Source organism: Scyliorhinus torazame, chromosome 29 (genome assembly GCF_047496885.1).
Source record: "Scyliorhinus torazame isolate Kashiwa2021f chromosome 29, sScyTor2.1, whole genome shotgun sequence".
NCBI lineage: Eukaryota > Metazoa > Chordata > Chondrichthyes > Carcharhiniformes > Scyliorhinidae > Scyliorhinus > Scyliorhinus torazame.
In genome coordinates, this window is record NC_092735.1 from 23452108 (window position 1) to 23470288 (window position 18181).

General features: G+C 51.5%; 1 protein-coding gene across 1 annotated transcript in view; it reads left to right on the forward strand.

The window, feature by feature from the left end:
- The first annotated feature begins 1576 nt into the window (after positions 1-1576).
- LOC140403934 (cdc42 effector protein 4-like) overlaps positions 1577-18181 on the forward strand; it is a 32871-nt gene continuing 16266 nt past the window's right edge. Inside the window, exon 1 of the mRNA XM_072492200.1 lies at positions 1577-1781. The gene's annotated coding sequence lies outside the window, so the exon portion shown is untranslated. The remainder of the gene's footprint in view (positions 1782-18181) is intronic.

Here is an 18181-nt window from a genome sequence, read left to right on the forward strand (position 1 = left end):
CTGGGTCACTGCCTGTGCAGAGTCTGCACGTTGTCCCCGTGTCTGCGTGGGTTTCCTCCGGATGCTCCGGTTTCTCCCACAGGTCCCGAAAGACGTGCTTGCTAGGTGAATTGGACATCCTGAATTCTCCCTCTGTGTACCCGAACAGGCGCCGGAGTGTGGCAACTAGGGGATTTTCACAGTAACTTCATTGCAGTGTTAATGTAAGCCTACTTGTGACAATAAAGATTTTTTTAAAAAAAATTACTCATCACTTGAGACCAATAGAAACTAACCACATTGTGAAATAAATGTTAACAACAAAGTAAAACGCAATCGTCATCAGAGGACCATAGGCTGTTCTCCCCCTTGAGAGATGGCTGGTGGCGACTTGATCTGAGGGGCAGCACACCTCAGGCGAGGAACAAGGTTGAGAAGGCGGGACCTTCATGAATAAATTCAGCCGGTCCTGGGAATTGAACCCGCGCTGCTGGCTGTGTTGCTGGCCTCACCAACTGAGTTAACCAACCCCCTCATCAACAGCAATGGTGCATGAGATCCCCGTAGAGATTCAACATTTGACGAATTATGAAATCAACATAATTTCTGCTTTTCTAAATGCAGATTGCAATTCCGAGGATTTATTATAGGGGTGTAGAAGTGCGAGAACAAGGTGGTTATGTTGAACGTATATAAGTAACTCGTTCGACCTTACTCTGGAGCATCGCGCCCAGTTCTGGGAGCCGCACTCCGGGACGGATGGGGAGGTTTTGGAGAGAGTGCGGAGAAGGTTGACCAGGAATGGTTCCAGGAAGGAGGAACTTCAGCTATGAGAATAGATTGGAGAAGCCGGGGCTGTTCCCCGTGAACAGGAGAAGACTGAGAGGCGATTTGATCGAGATGTTCAACATCCTGAGGGATCTGGACGGGGTAGATAGGCAGGAAGTGTCCCCGCTCGTGAAAGGACTGAGAATGAGAGAGAGCGAGGGGGGGGGGGAGATTGAAAGTAATTGGCAGATGAAGCAAAAGCGATATTAGATTTCATAGATTTCATAGAATTTACAGTGCAGAAGGAGGCCATTCGGCCCATCGAGTCTGCACCGGCCCTTGGAAAGAGCACCCTACTCTACCCAAGCCCACACTTCCACCCTATTCCCGTAACCCAATGACCCCACCCCACCTTTTGGACACTAAGGGGCAATTTAGCATGGCCAATCCACCTAACCCGCACATCTTGAGGATAAACGTTTTCACACAGCGAGTGGTTAAGGTCTGGAATGCTCCACCTGAGAGTGTGGTGGAGACAGGTTCCAATCGAGGCTCCCGAAAAAGGAATTTGACTGTGGAGTGCGCGGGGTTACGCCGGGGGAACCCGGAGAACGGCACTGGGAGCATTGCGGAGAGAGCTGGCGCTAGCGCCGGCGCCATGGGCAGAATGGGCTCCTTCTGCCCTGAGTCTCCTTCTGACTCTGTGACAAACATTCACCAGTCGCAATGGCCAGATTAGAACCACACTGATCTCTTCTGGTTGGCTAACAGTGATGTCCATCAAACGTTGATCTGTTGTCCCACCCACCTCCAGCCCTCTCTCGGGCTGAACCAGTGCAGCAAACGTCAAGTCGACTAAAAGGTTCTGGTGCAGTAAAACGAGAGGAATTTGGCAAAAGGAGGAGTAGGGGGCGGGAGTGGAAAGGAGGGTTCGGGACTCACACAGGAAGGAGGCAGAGGGCAAGCGACCTGCACATCAGCCAGAGACCCTTCAAACTTTGGCAAAAAAAAGTTTGCCGGCACTAAAGCAAGAGGTAAGGACATTTCTCATCTCAGTGCAACATTCTTTCGCGAGCATGTTTTCCTTGAGTGCAAGCAAGAGAAGAAAATATTCTGACAGCAGTCACTCCAGGTTGAAAATCGAACGAAAGAAACGATTAAAAAATATATATATGCTGCTGGTACAAAATAGAGTTTTAAAGTTGGTTCAGAAGTTAAAAAAATATATATATGTATGTAAACAGGAAAGTGTTGCAATCAATGTCCAGCAATAAATCGAGCTGTTTGAACAGATCGTGCATGGATATAGTCAGATACACTCATTAAAAAGTACCATCTAGCATCAATCTATGTTTTAACCTGTTTTTTTTATAGAACCCCTGGAGTGAAATTGAGAGGTTGCAATTTCAATCCCAGCTCTTGGCATTTCTGTTTAATGTGATCCATTCCACATTGTTGGATGGGAGCAAATTCCTTAATGTCAGAAATCCAGACTCTGGGACCTCTCTCATCGGGGGCTAAACCGACCTGTTCAAACCTCTTCCATTTCGCGCAGTATTTTCGACTCTGCCTGCTTTAAGAATATAACTTCAAACCGAGACACCAACTTCTGAGCAGGAACCTGCAATGATTTGGCTTTGCATTGTTTATTTTCTCTCCCTCCCCACCCTTGAGAGCAAGGGCTTGACCAAATCTGCTGTACAGAAACGAGTTGGGCTCTCTAACTTTTCTTGGTAACTTTTTTCTGTTTAAGGAGGAGAAAAAATAAATCCTCCCTCCCTCACCACGATAACTCGGTTTCTCCTCTGTGAAAGAACCATGGCGGATTCCGGATTGTGCTTTTGTTTTAATAAAATTGTTTCACATGACTCTGCCGCGTTGTTATGCTCAGGGATAAACTTGGACATTTCATTTCTTCTAAAAATGAGAGATCAGTTTGCTGCATTTGCTTCATGAGACACATAGAGCTAGAAGAGTAAATTCTTCCCCAACAGCATGTGTTTTTTGGGCGGTCTTGGCGACATTGCCATTTGGAAAGTACGAGCTGCCCTTTGTTCAAAGTTGGAAGGGACCCCAATGAGTAGTGGTGATTTGGAAAAGGGTTGCCTAGTCGGTAGGTCACAGTCCCTGGTGTGATTTTGTTATTCACTCAAGGGCTGAGGGCGTCCCTGTTAAACCAGCGTTTGTTGCCCATCCCTAATTGCCCCTTGATAAGGAGGGGACACGCCGCCTTCTTGAACCGCTGCAGTCCATGGGCACAAGTGGCTAGCACTGTGGCTTCATAGTGTCAGGGTCCCAGGTGCGATTCCCCGCTGGGTCACTGTGTGGAGTCTGCATGTTCTCCCTGTGTCCGGGTGCTCCGGTTTCCTTCCAAAGACGTGGAGGTTAGGTGGACTGGACATGCTAAAATTGCCCTCAGTGTAAAAGGTTAGGAGGGGTTATCGGGGAAAGGGTGGAAGTGAGGGCTTAATTGTGTCGGTGCAGATTCAATGGGCCAAATGGCCTCCTTCTGCACTGTATGTTCTATGTGGTGTAGGTACACCCACAGTGTTGTTAGAGTGGGAGTTCCTCATTTTGACCCAGCTACAGTGAATGAACATCGTGTATTTCCTTTGTTCTTATTTTTCCAATTAAGGGGCAATTTAGTGTGGCCAATTCGCCTACCCTGCACTTCTTTTTGGGTTGTGGGGGTGAGACCCACGCAGACACGGGGAGAATGTGCAAACTCCACACGGACAGTGACCCAGGGCCCAGGATCGAACCCTGGTCCTCGGCACCGTGAGACAGCCATGCTAACCACTGCGCCACATTGTATTTCCAATTAACCCTCTACAATTGGACCTGAGCCTCTTAGTCACCTCAATTATTTTTTCCGTTCCTGGGACGTGGACATCGCAGCATTTATTGCCCATCCCTAATTGCCCTTCAGGGGCAGTTAAGAGTCAACCCACATTGCTGTGGGTCTGGAGTCACATGTAGGCCAGACCGGGTAAGGACGGCAGATTTCCTCTCCTGAAGGACATTAGTGAACCGGATGGGTTTTTACGACAATCGGTTTCATGGTCATCGTTAGACTTTTCATTCCTGGGGCGAAATTCTCCGGTATCGGCGCAATGTCCGCCGACCGGCGCCAAAAACGGCGCAAATCAGTCGGACATCGCGCCGCCCCAAAGGTGCGGAATCCTCCGCATCTTGGGGGGCCGAGCCCCAACCTTAAGGGGCTAGGCCCGCGCTGGACTGATTTCCGCCCCGCCAGCTGGTGCGGAAATGACATATCCGGGCGGCGCATGCGCGGGAGCGTTAGTGGCCGCTCACGGCATCCCCGCGCATGCGCTGTGGAGGGAGTCTCTTCCGCCTCCGCCATGGTGGAGACCGTGGCGAAGGTGGAAGGAAAAGAGTGCCCCCACGGCACAGGCCCGCCCGCGGATGGGTGGGCCCCAATCACGGGCCAGGCCACCGTGGGGGCACCCCCCCGGGGCCAGATCGCCCCGCTCCCCCCCCCCCCCCAGGGCCCCGGAGCCCGCCCGCGCCGCCTTGTCCCGCCGATAAGGTAGGTGGTTTAATCCACGCCGGCGGGACAGGCATTCTAGCAGCGGGACTTCGGCCCATCCGGGATTCCCGCCCATGCCAAATCTCCGGTGCCGGAGAATTCGGCAACCACCGGGGGCGGGATTCACCCCAGCCCCCGGCGATTCTCCGACCCGGCGGGGGGGGGTCGGAGAATCTCGCCCCAGATTTTTATTGAATTCAAATTTCACCATCTGCAGTGACGGGATTCGAACCTGGGACCCCAGAACATTACCCTGGGTTTCTGGTTTATTAGTCCAGTGACAATGCCACTACGCCACCATCTCCCCCAGAGAGGTGCAAGTATCAACCACGTGGCTTAGTTGGTATCTTGCCTCTTGTGCAGATAGCTCTTCGCATTTCAGCGACTTGAATAAATCCTGATAGACTGACAGTCCAGTGCAGTGCTGGGGGAGTGCTGCACTGTCGAAGGTGTCCAGCGTACAAAAGGTGGGATGTAAAACGAGACTCTTGCCTGCCCTCCCGGGTGTGCGTACAATTTACTGAGGCGCAGTTTCCAAGCGAACGTTCCCACTCTTGCCCTGGCCAATGGTTGTCCCTGGTACGACATTATCACATCGCTGTGTGTGGGATCTTGCTGTGCACACATTGGCTGCTGTGCTGCCCACAGTGCAGCAGTGACTGCACTTCATTGGCAGCAAAGCGGGTTGGAATAAACAAAGAACAATACAGCACAGGAACAGGCCCTTCGGCCCTCCAAGCCTGCGCCGACCATGGTACCTGTCTAAACTAAATCCGTATGCATTTACGGGGTCCGTATCCTTCCATTCCCACCCAAATGTGGGAATGCCTATGTGATAAGTGCTATATCAATGTAAAACTTTCTTTTTCAATAACATTCTTTAAAACTTTAATTTTGTGAGAATTCAGTTTTTGTGGCTCGGGCTGTTTATTCAATGAGGTTTTTTAAAATTCGTTCACGGGATGTGGGCGTTGCTGGCCAGGCCCAGCATTTATTGTCCATCCCTAATCACCCCTTGAAAAGGTGGCGGTGAGCTGCCTCCCTGAATCGCCGCAGACCCTGAGGTGTAGGTGCACCCACTGTGCTGTTAGGGAGGGATCACCAGGATTTTGACCCAGCCACAGTGAAGGAACGGCCAATATATTTCCAAGTCAGGATGGTGCAGGATTTGGAGAGGACTTGCTGGTGGTGGCGTTTCCATGTGTCTGCTGTCCCTGGTCCTGCTAGGTGTTGAGGTTGTGGGTTTGGCTGCTGTAGAAGGAGCCGCGGTGAGTTGATGCAGGGCACCTTGTCGATGAGCTGCCATTGTGTGTTGTTGGTGGAGGGAATGGATGGGGTGCCAGTCAAACAGGCTGCTTTGTCCTGCATGGTGTTGAGCTTCTTGAGTGTTGTTGGAGCTGCGCTCATCCAGGCAAGTGGAGAGTATTCCATCACACTCCTGACTTGAGCTTTGTAGATGGTGGACAGGCTTTGGGGAGTCAGGAGGTGAGTTACTCACCACAGAATTCCCAGCCTCTGACCCACTCTGGTAGCCACAGTATTTATATGGCTGGTCCAGTTCAGTTTCTGGTTAATGGTAACCCCTCAGGATGTTGTCAGTGGATGATTCAGTGATGGTGATGCCATTGAATGTTGCTGAGCAATGGTTAGATTCTCTCTTGTTAGATATGGTCATTGCCTGGCACTTGTATGGTGTGAATGTTACTTGCCAAGCCTGAATGTAGTTTAGGTTTTGCTGTTGTTGAGTCAAAAACCAGGAAGTCCCTCCGTATGATAATCTATAATCTTTATTATTGTCACAAGTAGGCTCACATTAACACAGCAATGAAGTTACTGTGAAAATCCCCTGGTCACCACACTCCGGCGCCTGTTCGGGTACACGGAGGCAGAATTCAGAATGTCCAATTCACCTAACAAGCACGTCTTTCGGGACTTGTGGGAGCACCCGGACGAAACCCACGCGGTCACGTGCAGAATCCACACTGACAGTGACCCAAGCCGGGAATCGAACCTGGGACCCTGGCACTGTGAAGCAACCGTGCTAACCACTGTGCTGCAGTGCCGCTTGACTTGATATATATTGGCTGTTCCTTCAGTTCCTTCATGTGGACACAGACTGCTTGTGTATATGAGGAGTAGAAAATGTTGCTGAGAATTGCACAATCACCACTGAACATCCCCATCTCTGACAGAATGTTGGAGGAAAGGTCTTGATAAAACATGTGAAGATGGTTGGGCCTAGGACACTACCCTGAGGAACTCCTGAAGTGATGTCCCAGGACTGAGATGATTGATCTCCAACAACCAAAACCATCTTCCTCTGTGCCAGGTATGACGCCAACCAGCGGAAGGTTTTCCCCAATTCACATTGACTCCAACTTTACTAGAGCTCCTTGATGCCACACTCGGTCAAATGCTGCCTTGATGTCAAGGGCAGTCACTCTCACCTCTTGAGCTCGGGCCTGTTGGAACCCAAACTGAGCGTCAGGGAGCAAGGTATTACCAAAAGCACTATCAACAACCCCTTCCATCACTTTCCTGATGATCAAGAGTAGACTGACGGGGCTGAAATTGGCCAACGGATAGGACATACCTGGGCAACTTTCCACATTGCCAGATAGATTCCAGTGTTGTAACCGACATTACCATCACTGAATCCTCCACTATTAACAGCCTGTGGGTTACCATTGGCCAGAAGCTGAACTGGACCAGCCATATAAATACTGTGGCTACAAGAGCAGTCAGAGTCTGGGAATCCTGTGGTGAGTGACTCACCTCCTGACGTTCCACAGCCTGTCAACCATTTACAAGGCACAAGTCAGCAGTGTAATGAAATACTCCCCACTTGCCTGGATGAGTTCAGCTCCAACAACACTCAAGAAGCTCGACACCATCCAGGACAAAGCAGCCCCGCTTGATTGCTCCCCCTTCCACAAACATTCACTCCCCCCACCACCAGCGAACAGTGGTAGCCGAGTGTACCATCTACGAGATGAAGTTGGAACTCATCAATATTACTTAGGCAGCACCACAACCGCTCCCATCTAGAAGGACAAGAGCAGCAGATACCTGGGAACCCCACCACCTGGAGGTTCCCCTCCAAGTCACTCACCATCCTGACTTATAATAATAATTGTTGGGCAGCGCGGTGGCGCAGTGGTTAGCACTGCTGTCTCATGGCGCTGAGGTCCCAGGTTCGATCCCGGCCCCGGGTCACTGTCCGTGTGGAGTTTGCACATTCTCCCTGTGTCTGCGTAGGTTTCGCCCCCACAACCCAAAGATGTGCAGGTTAGGTGGATTGGCCATGCTAAATTGTCCCTTAATTGGAAAAAATGAATTGGGCACTCTAAATTTAAAAACAAAATAATAATCTTTATTGTCACAAGTAGGCTTACATTAACACTGCAATGAAGTGACTGTGAAAATCCCCTAGTCGCCACATTCCGGCGCCTGTTCGGGTACCCTGAGGGAGAATTCAGAATGTCCAAATTACTGAACAGCATGGGCGGGATTCTCCCGTGCCGCGCCGTCTGGGAGAATCACCGTTCGCGCCATTTGTTCCCACAGCGCCGGTCCGACGGCGGCAGGCGATACTCCGAGAAGCGGAAAATCGACGCCATTTGCGCCGGCGCGTTTGGCGCGTCGCGGGCCGCTGTCCGCGGCCGGGCCGCCGATTCTCCGGCCTTGATGGGCCGAGCGGCCGCGCGGAAACAGCAGAGTGCCGCCGGCGCCGTTCACACCAGCTCTCAGCCGGCAGGAACTCTGCGCGTAGGGTTAGGGGGCGGCCTGTGGTGGGGGGGGGGGGGGGGGGGGGGGAGGCGCTCCTTCACCGGGGCGGGGGCCTCCGATGGGGTCTGGCCGGCGATCGGGGCCCACCGATTGGCGGGTCGGCCTCTCCAGCCCCGGCCCTATTTCATTAGGCGGCCGGCCCCTGAACCCCCGCGCCATGTTGCGTCAGGGCTGGTGCGCAGAGGGAGTCTCCCGCGCATTCGCGGGTTGGCACGGCGCCCATTTGGTGCCGTGAAGGGAGGCTGGAGCGGCGTGAACCGCTTCAGCGCCGTGCTGGCCCCCTGTGGCGGCCAGAATCGGTAGTGCCCGCGTCCATTTCGCGCCGCCGTGAAACGGGACGGGATTCATGACGGCGCAAACACTCTGTCTCCATTTCGGAGAATCGCACCCCATGTCTTTCGGGACTTGCGGGAGGAAACCGGAGCACCCGGAGGAAACCCACTCAGACACGGGGAGAACGTGCAGACCCCGCACAGACAGTGACCCAAGCCGGGAATCGAACCTGGGAAAGTGGTGCTGTGAAGCGACAGTGCTAACCACTGTGCTACCGTGCTGCCTTGACTTGAAAAGTATTGACTGTTCCTTCACTGTTGCTGGGTCAAAAACCTGGAACTCCCTCTCTGACAGCACAGTGGGTGTACCTACACCTCGGGGACTGCAGCGGTTCAAGAAGGCAGCTCACCACCCCCTTCTGAAGGGCAATTAGGGATGGGCAACGAATGCTGGCCTAACCAGCGACACCCACACCCGATAAATTAGTTTTAATAAAACATGACTGGATCCCGCCTGTCAGTGAAGGTGTGGTGAAGAGTAAACGATTGTGGAGCTATTATTGTAGCTTTCTAATGTAATGATCAGCAGTTTACTCGAAGTGAAAGGTTCTGCACAGTGGTTAATTCTATACAAATGTCATGTACAGTGAAGCCTTGTTAAGATTACTGGCTAGGCCCAGACAGAAAACTGGTATTTATGAGTCTGACTGAGAATCTGTCGGGAAACATGAATCTAATCGGGATTTCCATTCTGTGTGTTATATGTCAGTGAGTCTCGATGTCTGCACTGCATTGGTAGCGGAGGATTAGTCTGCTGTGTTACAACGTTGGCATTCTGGCAGGAAAGTCTAGTCTAACTCCCAATCCCAATTTACCCAATTCCCTCTTCCAGGCTGCGCGTGACGTTCATTCCTTTGGTGGGTGAAGAAAATTTGTGCACAGTCGGAGGGGCTGTGGGTGGGCTCTTCATTTTCTGCTCCATTGTGACTCCTGGTGGATCGAGCGTGGAACAGCAGAGGCGGCACTGCTGGTCCAAACCCTGACCATCCTCCAGAATTAAGGTCATGGTGTGGTTGCAGACATGTTAACAAAGAGACCAGAAAGGGTAAAATAGTAGGAGATAGTAGCATTTCAAGTTCCCAATGATAATTTTGGTAGCGCTTTCCTTGGATTTTATAGACGGGAATATTGTACTGCCAGTTGACAAATATAAAAATTTGAGATTCACAGAGTTGGGTCAGGCAGGATCACTAAAGGTGGCAAAACCAGGTCAGATAAAGGGAGTTACGATACAGATCTACCCTTTCTAATTGAATGGTAGAACAGGCTCGAGGAACTGAATGGCCTCTTCCTGTTCCTGAGTGTGTCTCCCTTGTTTTTGCTCCTTAAAACGCTGCCTGAAAGGTGATAGAGGCAGAAGCCTTTATCACGTTTACAACAATACTTGGATTTTCCACTTGAGGTGCCAATAGGCTTCAAGGTTGTGGAACAAGAGCTGGAATGTAGAATTAGGCTGGTTTGATTTTTCAGCTGGTGTGGACATGATGGGCCGAATGGCCTCCTTCTGTGCCTACGTATGTGTATATACTAAAAGGGCTATATAAATGCGGGCTGTTGTTCCATTCTGCTGAACAGGAATGTTGGGAGGCGATTCTCCAATATGGAGCGGAAGTGTTCGCGCCGTCGTGAACGCCGTCGCGTTTCACGATGGCGCGAAACGGGCACGGGGATGACCGATTCTGACCCCCACAGTGGGCCAGCACGGTGCTGGAGCCGCTCCAGCCTCCCTCCCCGGCACCAACTGGGCGTCGCGCCAACCCGCGCTTGCGCAGTTGGGCTGCGCCAACCTGCACATGCGTGGGGGACTCTTCTGCGCGCCGGCCCCGACTCAACATGGCGTCAGGGCTCAGAAGCTGGCCGTGCAGGAAAGAAGGCCCAGGGGGGTTAGAGGCCGGCCCGCCGATTGGTGGGTCCTGTTCGTGGACCAGACCCCATCGAAGGCCCCCCCCCCCCCCGGTGAAGGATCGCTTTTCCCCCGCCCCACAGGCCGCCCCCCCCCCCCCCCCCCCCGGCTCTTTGTGCAGAGTTCCCGCCGGCAGTGACCAGGGGTGAACGGTGCCGGCGGGACTCTGTCGTATCCGCGCGGCCACTCGGCCCTTCCGGGCCGGAGAATCGACGGCCCCGCCGATTCCAGCGGCCCGCGGCCGGCGCCACGTCAAACGCGCCGGCGCAAATGGCGCCGATTCTCCGCACCTCGGAGAATCGCCCGCCGGCGTCAGGGCGTCATGGCACGGTTGCAGCGATTCTTCGGCCCGGCGCTGGGCTCGGAGAATCGCCCCCGATACCTTTCAGCAACCTATGCTATGTTCGTGTTCGTAGTCTTGTATGTGGCTTACACTGTGCATATTACCCACCACATCTGACATTACAATTTTCTGCAATGTTTGTAATGTAGAAGTTCAGTGATGGTGATAATGTTTGCAGTGAGGAAGTGCCATGTCAACATTTGCCTGGTCACGTTACAGTGACAGACTGCCTGTCACTAGGTGGCGCTGTTCTACCTCATTCACCTGTTATCACCTCAATGGATTCTGCACATTCTCCAGCCACTCATCCAGGGTCCGGAAATCTCTTGTGTTGGACCTGGCTCCACAAGAAACTAATATTAGCCGCAACTAATATTAGTATTGACCCCCCCCCCCCCCCCCCCATTTGAGCCCCTGCACAGGAAAGCCTGCATTGCTGGCCTGGCAACCCGCCCAACCTGCTTCCTGCCTCTTACTAAAGTCTCCGAGGGCAGGGCCACAGCGCTTCTCATAGGATCTCACAATCAGACAGCACAGGTGAAGGGTAGTCGGTCCATCTTGTTTGCGCTGGCCCTTTCGAAGAGTTCATCCAATTAATTCCCTGCGCTCCCTCCTTGTGCTGCTTTCTCCCCGGTCCCCCGCGTGACAGGCGGGGATAGTGACCACAATGCTACCGAGGAAGTGACAGTCTGCGCTCCCTCCACAGCCTTGGAAGTACAAATCCTTTTTGAAAGTTGCTATCGAAACTGCTTCCCCCAATTCGGGCAGTGCATTCCAAAACATCGCAAACCTGCACGTATGTCCTATCTCCCCTCTGGCTTTTCTTTTCACCAATTGTCCACAAAGTATCCTCTGGCTATTAGCCCCCCACCCCCTTCATTGATGGCAACTATTTACTCCTTAATCTTCCTGCCAAAACCCCTCATCATCATGAACACCTCCATTGAAGCCACCTTCAACCTTCCCTGCTCCAAGGAGGATGACCTGGCTTCTCTCATTTCTCTACACATCAGAACTTCGTCAACCCTGGTGTCATTCCGGTGAATCTCCTTCTAACCCGCCCAATGGCTTTGACATCCTCCCTCTCGTGTGGTGCCCAAAATTGAATAGAGTACTCCAGCTGAGTTCTAACTAATTCATTGTAAAGAGTTAGTATGACTTTATTCTGTTTGCCCCTGTTGCGAAAGTGAAGACGCCGGCACACCTTCCTGTACCAGCCTCCCTGAACAGGCGCCGGAATGTGGCGACTAGGGGCTTTTCACAGTAACGTCATTTGAAGCCTACTTGTGACAATAAGCGATTTTCATTTCATTTCATTTTAAAAACTTGTCTTGGGCCCTTTAAGTAATAGTTATGTGAACCACCAGGCTACTTTGTTACAAACATCTTGTAATGTTTAGTTTCTCCTCCCAAAGTGTATGGCTTTTACAGTTCTTAGTAATGCTTGTGCGCTTTGAAAGCTGCTCCATACATCTTCCCAAGTTGTCCACTAGTCTGCCACTAAAAACAGCCAGTTCCAAAGCACCAGTCCCACGTACTTCAATCATTTTAAAAAAAAGATTCAGAGGAACCAATTCATTTTTTCCAATTAAGGGGTAATTTAGCGAGGCCAATCCACCTAGCCTGCACATCTTTGGGTTGTGGGGGCGAAACCCACACAAACACGGGGAGAATGTGCAAATTCCACACGGACAGTGACCCAGAGCCGGGATCGAACCTGGGACCTCGGCGCCGTGAGGCAGCAGTGCTAACCACTGCGCCACCGTGCTGCCCCCAGATACTTCAAACATAACTAATCAGTGAGTAAGGTTCATAAACTCAAAAACGTATTGGGCTGCTTGGCTGGGCTAGCAAGGTCGGAGAACGGCAAATGCTGGGCTGCAGGTCTATAATTCCCACCTCTGCCCTACAGAAAGAATCCCAACAGTGCAGAAGGAGGCCATTCGGCCCTTTGAATCTGCACCGGCCCTCCGATAGAGCATCCCACTTAGGCCCAATCCCGCATCCTATCCCAGTCGGCCCACCTAACCTTTGGACATGAAGGGGCAATTTTGCATGGCCAATCCACCTAGCCTGCACATCATTGGACATCTTGACCCACGATATGCCACATTCGTATTGAGTTTACAACTGTATTTTTTTAAAAATTCTTTTACGGGATGTGGGCATCACTGTCTAGGACAGCATATAACAATAATAATAATCGCTTATTATCACGGTAGCATTGTGGTTAGCAGGGCAGCACGGTAGCATTGTGGTTAGCAGGGCAGCACGGTAGCATTGTGGATAGCACAATTGCTTCACAGCTCCAGGGTCCCAGGTTCGATTCCGGCTTGGGTCACTGTTTGTGCGGAGTCTGCACATCCTCCCCAGTGTGTGCGTGGGTTTCCTCCGGGTGCTCCGGTTTCCTCCCACAGTCCAAAGATGTGCAGGTTAGGTGGATTGGCCGTGATAAATTGCCCTTAGTGTCCAAAACTGCCCTTTGTGTTGGGTGGGGTTACTGGGTTATGGGGATAGGGTGGAGGTGTTGACCTTGGGTAGGGTGCTCTTTCCAGGAGCCGGCGCAGACTCGATGGGCCGAATGGCCTCCTTCTGCACTGTAAATTCTATGATAAGTAGGCTTATGAAGTTACTTTGAAAAGCCCCATATATTGCCCATCCCTAATTGCCCTTCAGAAAGGTGAGTGGCTTCTTGACCTGCTGCCGTCCATGTGGTGTCGGCACATCCACAGCATTATTAAGGCAGGGAGTTCCAGGATTCTGGAACAGCGACAGTGAAGGAATGGCCAATTTGTTATGGGCCAGGGTTTAGAGAACCCCAAATCATGGAGTTCACCTGACCCACAACATTTTACTAGATTGTGGTATGGGGAGCACACGGCCCACTCTACAGGTGTGGAACAGCAGAAATGGAAAAGTATTTTTTAAAGCAAAACAATGTTTATTCTATGAACTCAAGTTAACCTTTTTAAAACCTAATGAACATCTTAGCCACCATTAATTCAAATACAACCCCCAAAGAATACAACACTAAGTAATCCTTAATAAATTCCCAAACAACATCCAGAAGACCCCAAGAAACACCTTTTAACAGAAGCACATTAGGTTTACATTCACTACTGAGAACATTTATAATTCTGAATTCATCAAATGATCAAGAGATAGTCTTTTGATGGCAGAGAGAACAGCTGTACACCTGCTTGGTCTGGCTTCAGCTCCAACACTGAAAACAAAACTAAAACACACCCTGCAGCAAACAGCCTAAAACAAAAGTAAAAGACAGCCCAGCTCCACCCACTCTCTGACATCACTGCAGAAGTAAACACCCATTTCTTAAAGGTACTCTCACTACAGATATTTATATACACACCCATTTATAAACACCCATTTCTTAAAGGTACTCTCGCATGCCAAATATATTTCCAAGTCAGGACGGTGAGGGACTTGGAGGGGAACCTCCAGGTGGTCACGTCCCCAAGTGCCTGCTACCCCAGTCCTTCTAGATGGCGGCGGTAATGGGTTTGGAAGGTGCTGTCGAAGGAACCTTGCTGACTTCCTGCAGTGGATCGAGTAGCAATATGTAGACTACACAGTTGGTCCTTGGGCCATGACCTGTCTGCCGTTGGGACGGCCCAACTTCCTCAGACCCACTTTCCTGTAGCACAGAAGCAGCAGCAATCCCATTGGCCCCACTCCCCAATTATTTCCGCATATCCCTGCAATTCTTACTCCTTCGGGTAGTCGATAATTCGGAAAGAGTCCCCGTTTTGAAAGCCACGATTGAATCTGCATCCACCTCCCCATTGGGCAACGCGTGATCCAAATCCTAAATTGCCTGCAAAATGTTTTTCCTCACGCACCTTTTTGGTTCCTTAAATCTGTGCCCCCTGGTAATGGATTTGTCCGGCCACGGGATACAGGTTTCTGTCTTTTTTCACCCAATCTAAATCATGATTTTTAAAGACTTCTCTTTGCTTTACAACCCCAGCTCCAGTCTGTCTGAATGGCTGTAATCCCTCATCCTCAGAACCATTCCAGTCAGCGTGGTGCGCCTTAGGTAGTAAACCATTCACGGCACTTCAGAGGACCCCGTTATCAAACCAAGTTTGGCTCCACACCACACGAGGAAAAGCAGGTCGCGAAATCCATTATCTGATTGCGTTTCGGATTTCGGTTTCTAGGTGTCGCATATCGGCCTACTTACATTGCAACAGCCAAGGCCGAGGCTAGCTGTAGCTCACGGTAAATAAAATGGTTCGAAAAGTAATGTCACCACTGAATAATAAACACAGGGAACCTGTAAGGAGTGTTATCTGCACTTCTGCTCACAAAGTAAATAGTGCGACAAACAGCAAGGCTTCCTGCACTAAAGGTCGGGTACGGCCAGCCAGCGAGGTTGGAGTAGGCTCGGGTAAGGCACTTGCCTTCCTACGAGGTACAAAAAAAGTTTTTCAATGTCTTCGGATTTATCGATGAAGGAAAGCGGCACAGTGTCTAGCACTGTTGCCACACGGCGTCAGGGAGCCGGGTTCTATTCCTGCCTCGGGTGACTGTCTTGGGATGTGAGGTTAGGTGGATTGGCCATGCTAAATTGCCCTTAGTGTTCAAAAATGGTTGGGTGGGATTACTGGGTAATGGGGTGGGAGTGTGGATTTGGGTCGGGTGCTCTTTCCAAGGGCCGGTGCACACCCGATGGGCCGAATGGCCTCCTTCTGCACTGTAAATTCTACGATTCTTCTACAATTCTATGACAGGGCCCTGGTGTGAGTACGGACATGGACATCAGGGTTTTGGATGATCTCAATCTCACAGCGGCTGATATGTGGGTGGCCAGCCAGGAGTGCGTTGGAATAATCACGGATAACTCAGCCATTCTAGCATGTTGGGGTGTGAGGCGCTATATCAATGCGCAACTCTGTCGTTGTAACTAATTGGATATACATTCAGTCAGTCGGTGACCTGACCAGCAGTCATGTCCATGGGCTTATGTTGATTTTTTTAATGCTTCAATTGAAAACTTTCTAAACCATCCCCTCGCAGATGGCCCACTTGCCAAAGGCCAGATTTTCGCTGTTATTTAGCACAGGGCTAAATCACTGGATTTGAAAGCAGACCAAGGCAGGCCAGCAGCACGGTTCAATTCCCGTACCAGCCTCCCCGAACAGGCGCCAGAATGTGGCGACTAGGGGCTTTTCACAGTAACTTCATCTGAAGCCTACTTGTGACAATAAGCGATTTTCAGTTCATTTCATCAGGCCTGTAATTTAGAAAAATGTCTCACAATGCTGCGCACAGGGGTAACATCGCTGCAATATTGGCATTTAATTCAGTGCTATAGTGTCCAAGCAAAATGCCTTTAAAACTGGCTGGACCAGCGATATTGCCACTTCATGGTAACTGCTAACAATCTGTGGATTAAAAATCTATTGCAAATTCAAGACCCATGCGCCCCCACCCCCTTCCGCCCCCTCCACCCCCTTCCCCTCGTCAACCATATGCTCTGACCTACACCAACCACTGGGAAAACCTCAGTTTCAAATCCCACCTTGGCCTGGCCCCCCCTCCCTATCTTTGAAATCTCCTCCAACCCTACAATTGGGCCATGAATCCAGGAACTCCCTCCCTAAGAGCACTGTGGTTGTACCTACACCACATGGGCTGCAGCGGTTCAAGGCGGCGGTTCCCGTCACCCTATCAAGGGGCAATTAGGGATGGGCAACAAATGCTGGGCCCGGCATCCCATGAATGAATTTTCCTCAATCCGTGCAGACCTTTCCAACTCTGGTCTCTTCTGCATTCCCCAATTTTAATCTTTCCACTGTTACTGGCTCTGCTTTCAGCTGCGGCGTTAGAATTCCTCCCTTAGCCTCTCTACCTCTCTTTCCTCCCTTAAGGTACATGGGCTCGATTTAATGAAATGGGAACAAAGACCCATAGCGAACACGTTTAGCTGAGGCCGCACATCGTCCCTTTTGTGTGCACGGAGGAGCTCCATTCACCGGAACATCTCCGTGTAGCCAAGCCAAGCCTCCCCCCCCCCCCCCAACACACCACGGGAGGGTCCCCAGGGCTCCCCTGCACCCTGGCAGTGCCAAGCTGCCACCCAGGTGACGCTGCCAGTGCGCCAGGTGGCACCAGCAGTGCCAGAGTGCCACCCTGCCCCATGGGAAAGCACCTGGGGCCTCCAATCCCCTGGGAAACCCCCCACAAGTGTCGTTCCACCTGGTCCCTGTTTGTGGAGACCAGCACGGACAGCATTTTCCAAGACCCCCCGTTGCAAAGGGGACACATCCCATGCCTCAGGTAACTCAGGAATCTGCACATTACAGTGGGACTGGCTACCTCGCTTTAATATGCAGATTTGCTAAAATGTGATCGCAACGTCTCGTGAGATCACGTTGGATCTCCCCTGACATTGCAAGCCGGGTAGATCCTGGGAACGGGGTCTCCCGGCTTCTATCGGCCATGCTGCGCCGCGGCGAGCTGCCTTTCAGACGCAGCGTGGCCGTAAAGCCGCGCCCTTGATTAAAGTTACCTCTTCGGCCAAACCTTTGTCCAACTGTCCGAATGGAAGCCCAAAGAGTCCATTGAATTCCTACAATGCAGAAGGAGGCCATTTGGCCCATCGGGTCTGCACCGACCTTCGAGACCCACTCCCCCTGCAATCCCACCTGACCTGCACATCTTCGGGACTTGTGGAGGAAACCGGAGCACCCGGAGGAAACCCACGCAGACACGGGGAGAACGTGCAGACTCCGCACAGACAGTGACCCAAGCCGGGAATCGAACCTGGGAGCCTGGAGCTGTGAAGCAACTGTGCTAACCACTGTGCTACCGTGCTGCCCGTCTCATATTTTCTCATAATTACTGGCCATTAGCCGCTGCTTGGCTTGTTTCACGAAGATAGGGGCTGTTTAGCACAGGGCTAAATCGCTGGCTTTGAAAGCAGAGCAAGGCAGGCCAGCAGCACGGTTCAATTCCTGTACCAGCCTCCCCGAACAGGCACCGGAATGTGGCCGACTAGGGGCTTTTCACAGTAACTTCATTGAAGCCTACTTGTGATAATAAGCGATTTTCATTTCATTTTTCATAAGGCAGTGCTGCCGATCGCGTCAGCCCAGATCCAGAGGAGGGCTCTGCTCTTGGCTGTGTATCAGTATTCCTTTGAGCACCGCCTTGGAATCATCACCCCAGCGCTCCCTGACCCACATTGGCTCCCTCGAGTCAACACCTCGAATTTTAAATTCTCCTCCTATGAGCAGCACGGTGGCACAGTGGTTAGCACTGCTGCCTTACAACGCCGAGGGCCTGGGTTCGATCCCGACCCTGGGTCACAGTCCGTGTGGAGTTTGCTCATTCTCCCCGTATCTGCGTGGGTCTCACCCCCACAACCCAAAGATGTGCAGGGTAGGTGGTTTGGCCTCGCTAAATTGCCCCTTAATTGGATAAAAATAATTGGGTATTCGAAATTTTTTTTTTTTAATTCTCCCCCTACTCCTCGCCTCTCCTTACCTCTG